Consider the following 9,523-nt stretch of genomic DNA (forward strand, 5'->3'; position numbering starts at 1 on the left):
CAGGGCGGGCAATTTAAAATGTCTATATAAGGGCGCGCACACCTGCGTTCTGGGTCCTTCTCATTTCCTGCGTGTGAGGGAGCACCCTGTTGCAACAGAACAATAAAGATCAGGCTTACTAGCTGCTTTGCTTCTCATTATTCGCTGGTTGGCCTCTGTTATTTTCTCCTACCAATAGGGAACCTATGTAAGGACTCTATCTGGGCTCTTGGATACCCCATAAGGGAAAAAGGACTGATTTTGTTTACATCTGAGAACCGGCATTTTATTTTCCATTGTAATGATCATAATGAAAACTTAACTGTTTTTTAATGATACACTACGAGGTTCTTTGCAGGTAGAATCCACTAGCAGGGAGGGTACAGCTGACTGGCTCAAAATGTGATTAATGTCTCCTTGGAAGAGGGGGTGGTCCTTGCCTACTTGAAGGAGGCAGTAATGTGTCATCATCACAGATGGGTTACGTGGATGCCCGCCCCCAGGTTATTTCATAGTGGCCCTTGGAGGTGGGCCTTCTTAGATGGGACTTATGGGGTGGAGTATCATATGACATCATCAATCAAACTCTATGGCAGTGGGGCATAAGCAATTGACAGAAGGTAGTATCCTTATACTACTAATGCCTTGGCCTGTAGATTAGTGTCAGGAGAGATGAGCTGACTGAGTCCAGGAATGATACACCATTGACTGGAAAACTGAACCTGAATCCTGATACTGAAGCTCCACCATGGGTCCTGTAACTTTCAGCCTACATGCTTCTCCATTCTGAAGTATTCATCTGAAAGAAGACTTGGTGTTTTAAATCAATTGGTAATGTAAGAAAAACTAAAACTTAATTATAAAAAGACAGGATGATTATAATGGGAATAGTATGTTGGGATTAGTGCTATTTTTTTTCTAGATTTACAGGTGTAAAAGCTCACCATGGAATTTTTCCTTGTTCTCTTAAAATGGTAATGACACCCACCTGAGAGGTGCCGGAGTTGAAAAGATGCCCCGAGTTAAATTCTTCAGAGGAGAAACCTCTTATTTAAGAAAACATCCAATTTTAATAATGATTTTAGCTGTCTAATGCATTTTATTTTGTTTTTATCCTGTTTTATGTATTTTATCTTTTGTAATATCGTCAGCTAAACCAATAAATATTAATCACATTTGTATCTGAAAGAAACATCCAAGAACCAGCATTTTATTTCCCATAACCATTTATTTTGTATTGTAATAATCATAATGAAAACTTAACTGCTTTTTAATGATACACTACAGGGCTCTTTGAAGTTAGAACCCCCACATTCTGAGCCCTTTTTCTCTACCACTTGCTTCCCTTTATCTCCACCAAAAGTAAAAAAAGAAAGAACTAGACTTCCTGAGTCCTGAATTTCACCACTAGGCCTCCAATTCCACCTCATTGCCTACATTGTGCAAATTACCCTTCATGTTCAGGCTGGTGTGATATTCGTGAAGCATTATAACATCTTTCGCGCGCAACTAAAAGGGCATATTTTCCTGCTCCAACTTTCTTTCCTTTTTTTCGGATGCCACAAAAATCTGTTGTTCCACAGCCTTGGAAAGAAAAATTGTTGGCGATAAAAAAAGCTGGGAAAAAGGGAAGAAATGCTGACATTAGTCCTTTACCCAGGGACTAAAAGATGGTACCTGTGATGGTGAATGAGAATTTAATTTTAAAATATGTATATTTCAGAAATCTGAACAATATTATAATTTCATCCAAACACGAATATACAAGAATACTACTACTACTACTAATTGATTATTTATACCCCACCCATCTGGCTGGGTTTCATAATTTTCACCATTAGTAGTTCGGGTAAAAAAATAACTCTTATGTAATTCAAAAGTGCCATCATACCCAAAGGAGTCTCAAGAAATGAAGAATATTAAGAAGCAGGCTATATTTATAAAATATATTGAAATTAGAGGATTTGAAAACAAGCCTTGAGTATGTGGATCTGGCATTAATCAAGCTGGGGGTGCACTCCATTGTCTCTCAGGACGGTTGGAGGCCCACTGAGGCTCCCTCATTGCCCCACTATGATCTAAGCATCCAGAGGATCCTCCTTTTACTTTACCATATCTATTTTCATTTCAAACCCATCTAACATGAAGTAGGTGAAAAGGGGGAATCCCAAGAGCCAATCAGGAACTCCCCTCAGAATTCTTACTCAGCCCTCAAAAGAGAAACTAGCAAAAGCCCAGGTGTAAAAGGCAGGAGAAGGATGAGAAGAAAGAATGTATGTCAAAGGCAGCTCAAATGGCCTGGACTCTGCCTCTTCCCTCATGGGGCAAATCAGCCCATACACCCCTCCTCCATTCATTCCAAATCCCCTCTTCTTTTCAGAAAGGAGGGATTTGGTAATTCCCACCCCCTCTCAAAACATCATTATTCCTCAAAACTATGTTGATATGGAGCTATGCATCTAAGACTGGATCTAGACACATCAAAAAAGTGATTCAGTTTAATACGTTGTAAACTTCATACATGGAAATCCCATTGGTGAAAGATGGGACTCCACAACATCAATTCCATAATATTGTAACGCGTATAAAGTGCTTTATATTTTTATGAATGTAGCTAACTCATGACATCGCCAAAATGATGTATGCTTTTGTCAGGGAACTGCAGGCAGTGAGGGAGGAAAGAAAGGGAGGATACAGAGAACGATCTCCACTGATTAGTACTGGCTCGTCCTCCTCAGAAGACAGAGAAGAGGATAGTGAGTCTGGGGAGGAAGGGATGCTTCCGAGAGAGGGGGATCCACATCGCAGGGAAAAACGGAAGGGGCTGAGCCGTTGGCTGAGCTGGTCTCGAGGGAGAGGGAAAAGAGAAAGCAGTCAGAGCAACGCGTCATGAGAGACGGATCGCTTTGTTTATTCTGCATGTAATCTTGTCAGAAGGAAATAACGAAAGGAATTTATGGCTGGCTGCCGGGAGTGTTTTCTCTGCTGAGTGCAGCAACGCGTGCAGCTGGCTTGCTGACAGCTTTTGGAAAGGAACATAGCCTCCCTCTTTTCCTCCCCCTGTGTATCCCCTAAAACCATTCTGGGAGTTTCCACAATTGTGGAGCAGATTTTGGGAGGAAACAGAGCACATGCAGGCAGAAGACCCAGATATTTGGTTGCACAACTGTAAATCCTTACACTGAAGGTCTGAGTTAGCCAGATACTGCTCATTGTCACAGAATTTAAAGAAATCTATTACATTCATTTCACATAATAAATATGCGTTTTGAGCAAGAGGGTCATAGTTTGTCCTGGACTGGATCTCATTGGTGGAGAGATTCAGATGCAACTGGGGTGGAGCAATCAATGCACTTTTTACTTTTGTTTGGAAGAGTATTTTATATGCATATCTCACTTTTAATCCTCCTTCTGTGCAAGCAAGTGGCATTATGAGAGATAAAAGACACAGTCCAGGCAGGCAAAACACTAAGGAAGGGTACAGAGTGGGACCAGTGAGAGATGTGTTCCCTCTCATTTTTCCAGCAACGTGAAAGGGAAAGGGGGGCGAGAAGGAAAACAGGAGGGAGTCTCTATGACCCAGCCGAAGACTAGGCCTTTCCCCCCTGTTTGAGTAGCAGTGTTACCTCTAGTAAAAACTCCTTTAAAATCCACACACTTGGTCTCATTCTCAAGGCAGTTGACGGTCTTCTCACTTTTACACTTTTCGTTTCCTTTGGAGAAGCAGGCTGGACACCGCAGACCATTTTCAACCATCATGTTCCGATCAGGAACTGCCAAGATCACAAATATACGGAGCATGTTAATGGTTTTGTCTGTTTTTGTATCTGTGTGTGATAATTCACTTATTTTACCAATTAATAGACTGACCAGGACCAGCTCAAGGCTGATTTAGGAGGACACTTGGATAAACTATGTGGGTTGTAAGGTCAATATTTGAAACAATTGAACGTTAATTTGAAGGGACCATAAACAGTTCATGAGCCTAGATATCCAATTCTTTTGTTTGAAATAGATCATTCACAGGCTAAAAAGCATTGGGAATGTTATAAAGGTGTCTTAAACTTTGTATTGAGGGATGCAGGTGGCGCTGTGGATTAAACCACAGAGCCTAGGACTTGCCAATCAGAAGGTCAGTGGTTCAAATCCCCGCGACGGGGTGAGCTCCTGTTGCTTGGTCCCTGCTCCTGCCAACCTAGCAGTTTGAAAGCATGTCAAAGTGCAAGTAGATAAATAGGTACCGCTCCGGCGGGAAGGTAAACGGCGTTTCCGTGCGCTGCTCTGGTTTGCAAGCAGCTTAGTCATGCTGGCCACATGACCCAGAAGCTGACTGTGGACAAACGCCGGCTCCCTTGGCCTATAGAGTGAGATGAGCACCACAACCCCAGAGTCGGTCACGACTGGATCTAATGGTCAGGGGTCCCCTTTACCCTTTACCTAAACTTTGTATTCTTGGCCCAGGTCTTTTTTGGGGGACTTACCCACTGAGTTAATTAACCTAGGCCAAGGTCTTAATTTTGGCTTGTTAGACACCTCTTGATTCTAGCAAATTATCTTGATTAATGTCAGAAGCAATCTACTTGTGAGGTGACCATTTGCAGAAGTGGGTCATTAAAATAACAGATTAGCACAGCAACACCTCAAAGGAATGGAGGCTGCTCCCTGTGTAATAGGGTTAAGTTTTATTAGAATATGAGGGATGTGACCGTTCTCAGGAAAAGACAAGCTTCCAAAACAAGAATGCTACTGTGCCTATGAGAGGGACAGAACTCCTTGTTGTGGACACCTTCATTGTAGGATTCAGGTTGTATCTATTTATAAATAAAAAATAAATTATAAAGACACCACAATGTCAGCTGTGTATTTTGGTCCCACAAGAAACACAGAGCCTGGGTTGAAGCACGCCTGGTACCCCTAGAATCTCAAATCACTTGGATATAGGGGTGATGTGTAACAACATCTTAACATCCAGTAAAAAAATGGCTGGGACAAGGGGCACTGGCACTATGCAGGATCAGATCTTCCCACCTATCAGAAGGAGGATCTGATCCTGCAGGTTGCTGCTACAAGGGGCAGGAATAAGGAGAGGCCTTTTTGGAAAGGCCTTCTCAGCTGCCCAGTAGGTCCATCTTTTTCACAATTTCTCCTCATGCCTGCCTCTCCATCCTGCCTGCCTCTATCCCCCTAATAGTCCTAGAGCTGCTCAACTGAACCTGTATCCATGTGGGGCTGTCTCACCCCATTTGAATGAGCTTCAGGTTCTCCGAGTACTGCTGATATACTAAGGATCCAGGCCTTCACCAAATCGCTAGATTGCACTTTGCACATGTGCAGAAGTGCCGAATCGCAACCCACATGTGCACAGACGTGCCGCTGCGGGTTGCTAACGTGCCCTCCACATGGATCACGTTTGCAATCCGAGCGTCCACTGTATAATGAAATGAAAAAAACATTTAGAGTAACTTTGGTAAAACAAAAAACCAGCAGCCATTTAAATAGGTATTATAGGAGCAGAGGTTCCAAAAGACCAGAAGAAATTGTTGACGTATGTTACAACGCCCACCCGGACATTGCTAGCCCAAAGTTGGAAAGAGGAAGCAATCCCTACCAAAGAAGACAGGCAAACCAAGTTAATGGACTATGCTGAAATGGTGAAATTAATTGGAAAGCTCAGAAACCAAGATGATGAGAAATTTTAAAAAGAATGGGAAATGTTTATTATATATTTACAAAAGTACTGTAAACATCTTAATACATTGGCAGGTTTTTAAAAACACTTGTAATTTTAGAGACGGTACAGGAAACTTGAGGTTAAAATACAAATTTGGAGTAGAAAGGATATGCAGTTTAAAAAGATTTTCTTTTCTCTTTTTCTTCTTTAATTTTTTGATGTAGTGTTTGTTAGTGTTTGTTCTCTTTTGTTTATATGCGATGCTTGTTACACTTGCAGAAAACCCAATAAAAACATTATTTCCTTTAAGAAAAGGCTCTAAAATGATGCAGAAACTTACGGCTGGGAGTTTCACTGTTACACAGATCAGTGTTGCAGCAGTGCCTCTTCATCTGAAAGAATTTGCCATCTGCTGCAGTGAAGCTGTAATCACCTGAGAAGCAATAGTTGGATGACGAGCACTTATTCGAAAGTTGCACTCGGGGATCCACTATGAAAAAGAATTTGAAAGAAATATTTAGTTTGGGGGGCGGGATGCAGATTTATTGCTTCTAAGGCACATTCATTGTAATTGTTCCAGGTTTCTACGTTGCCTGAATCAAGACCATTTCAAAGTGACAATATGGAAAAGTATTATTAAATTTGGCAATGGAGTGTATGCAGAACTTCATTTCAGGTCAAAATTGTAGCACAAAGACTCATGCCTTCCTCTATGCATCTGATAATGCATGTGACATACACTGCATTCTCTCTACTAGTTGATTGTAACAGTTTGCAGGTTGGGGAAAATGCTTCCCTGAACTCTTGTTCCCAACACAAGACACTTGGCAAGACATAGCATTGCACCAACTTTACTGCCCCCTTGCCTCTCTCCCTCCAAGAATGTAGCAGTGATGTTGGAGGTTCATCAGGGTGGAGGGGCGCACTTTGAATCAAGCTGGGTAACTGAATCCCTTTTTAGAGGCGAACTACATGAATACTTTCTTTATATTGGTTCCTTTCTCATTGTTTCATCACTGAGAATTACTTCAAAATCACTTGAGTGGGGGGAGGCCATGGAGCCATGAAAGTTTGAAGTATCTTCAACTCCAATCCCGATTACACAGCTTTTGAATAGTTTTTATAGATCTGTGAAAGGACTCTCAATTTTAAGGTCATTTATGGCAAAGGGGATGTTCAGCTTATATTCCAGGCTTATTGTCCTAGTTTGATAACCAAAACTAATCTGGAGTTCATTGGTTTGGCTCTATAGGGATTTCTGGTTGATGCAAATCAAGTTCTCCAAGCTTGGCAATCAGCCCCCAGATTCGGCCACTGGTTGTGATCAGGTGATGTTAGATTCCCCATTTTCATATGCAAGCCATTCCTTACTTCAGATGTTGTTGAACTACACCTCCCATCTTCCCTGACTGGTGGCCAGGCTAGCAGAGGCTGATGGAAGTTCTAATCCATCTACAGCTGAAGTGTCACAGTTTCCTCACCTCACTTTTTCATAGGTGAGTTGCCCCAGCATAGACTTCTATATGCTAGTAGAACCCTTAAAGTTCACCTATCTTAACCTGGATCTAATCCAACAGCAAAAGACAAAGTCTTACTTATATTTGTTCGCAGAGCACTAGCAACACAGGAATCTTGGTTGGAGTCACAAGTTATTTCTGCATAGCCACGATCTGTCAGTCCAGTCCTGTTATAGGCAATTATGCACTTCTTAGCTAATGCTGAGGACAGGAGCAAAAGATTACTTCATAGATTATTATTACCATTACCATTATTATTATTTGGTGTTGTGGTTTGCTTAATGAGACCCAGAGGAGGAGGTGATAGTGAATTAAAACTTTTAAATTAAAAGGGGTTCAATTTAATAAGCATTTTAATAGAATAATATGAAATGATATGAGTAAAACACTCATTAATTAAAGCTCTTGAAGCCATTGACCAGATCACTGCTTTAATTATTTCCAAGAGGTGGGGAGTTAAACCATCCCTTTCCCATGGCCAACTTTTCCTCCCATCCCGACTCCCACTTAATTACATTTTCTTCCCAGTATTTGGTTACAAGCTTAGAACAGAGCATAAATTGACTGAGAAGAAGACTCTCAGTGGCTACAAATCATGATGGCTATGTGCTGCCCCCAATATCAAAAGTAGCATATTTCAGACATAAGGTGCTGGAACCCACAGTAAGACAGAGTGTTGCAGTTTTGCTGAGGTCCTAATTGTGCGCTTCCCATAGTCAATGGGTTGGCCAGTGTGAGGACAGGATCCGGGACCAAGGATGAACAAATCTATCAGTTTCGCTTGCTCTCAATTTCAAAATTTTCAAATTTATTTATCTGCAGCCAAGCTCAAGGCTGTGTACTTGGTTCTCCCCTCCCCATTTTATCCTCAGAAGATTCCTGTGAGGTAGGTTAAGCTGAGGGATAGTGCCTGGTCTAGGATCCCCCAGTGAGCTTTGTGGCTCAGTAGGGATTCAAACCCTGGCCTCCTGGAACCTTGTCTAATACTCTCATCAAAACAGCAAACTGGCTCTCTTAAATTCAGCTCCCCAGATTTCCACAATCAACGAGTAGTAGTAGCAAAACTGGATCCTCAGCAGTGGGTTTCTGTGATCTGTTCCAAGAGGATGGTTTTTTGCTTATTAAAACGTATTTAATTTCTTCCTGCTATGGCCATACTTTGTTTTCTCTCCTTTCCTTTCCTAAGCAACTTTTACTCTCCATTCCAATGGAATTACTATTCTGTCCTATTTTCTAAGTCCTATTTTCTCCCCCTCTCCCATTGAAGAAAAGATTATTCACCTTCTTAGCACTTTCCCTGCATTTTGAAATCATATCCAACATTTTCATCTGACCATCTCTTGCCTTTGCACATCCCCCATCTGTTTCCACACCTAACCATGTGTCTGTCTCGTGTGTGTGTGTATAAACACACAAACATATATAGACACACACACACACACACACACACACACACACACACCAACAAACACAACACACAGAGAGAGAGAGGGAGATCCTTGATTTGTGTGTTTTGCTGGAACTCAATAGAAATAAACTTGTGACTTGACTCTCCCCTACTTTCTCTTGGTAACCCAGCAGTCCTTGCTCTCTATGGTGTTGATCTACACTCCCAACTCCCTTTCCCTCCCAAGCAGCAAGTTCTCTTCAGTGTCCTCTAAAGGTAATTTAATGTTCCCCATCTTACCTGGAGAAAGCAGGGCCAAGAGGAGGCATGCTCTCAGGAGTGCCTTCATCATTCTAGAAAATTAGGAGACTCAGAGCAGAGAAGGATCATCAAATGAACTGATGCAGGTAGAGGCTTGCCTGGAGAGATTTATAGGCCATGGATTCATGTCGGAGGCAACACTTGGGAACAAATAGTTCAGTGAGGTCTGGAAATGGGGAATGTTTGTTCATTACAAAGATAAAGAGGGACATATTAAAATTCAAAGCTCACTGTTGGAATTGTCTAAATTATTTCTCTATGATCTCATTACTTGTTAATAGACACCTCTCAGATTAATAATAATAATAATAATAATAATAATAATAATAATACCCCACTCATCTGACTGGGTCACCCCTGCCACTCTGGGTGGCTTCAAGTTTATGCAGAAACATACTTCTTCTTCTTCTTCGTTGGCGATCACTTGAAGCCAAGTAAGATTGCCTTCCATAAACACGGTTTTAACAATGGGTCCATAAGTGACTGTGGAGGCCAGTTCTGAACCCACACGTCCTTCCACTGTGGGGACATTGGTTCCCGGGCAGGAGTTGATCAAGGTGTGGATTTGCCAAGCGTGCCTTCCTCTTAGCATGTTTCTCCATTGTGTCCTGAGTTTGATTGTCTTCAAAGCCCATGACACCTTTGGTA

The 9,523-nt window shown here is 41.8% G+C and overlaps 1 long non-coding RNA gene across 1 annotated transcript; it reads right to left on the bottom strand.

Moving 5' to 3' along the window:
- Positions 1-1,398: 1,398 nt before the first annotated feature.
- Positions 1,399-8,902, bottom strand: LOC307221785. The gene is made up of 5 exons (XR_013841513.1): positions 8,855-8,902; positions 7,246-7,368; positions 5,991-6,140; positions 3,606-3,752; positions 1,399-1,596 (listed from the first exon to the last, which is right to left on the bottom strand). It is a non-coding gene; the product is annotated as an uncharacterized lncRNA (long non-coding RNA).
- Between the last annotated feature and the right edge of the window lie 621 nt (positions 8,903-9,523).

This window comes from Podarcis cretensis (genome assembly GCF_951804945.1).
Source record: "Podarcis cretensis genome assembly, chromosome: 8".
Taxonomy (NCBI): domain Eukaryota; kingdom Metazoa; phylum Chordata; class Lepidosauria; order Squamata; family Lacertidae; genus Podarcis; species Podarcis cretensis.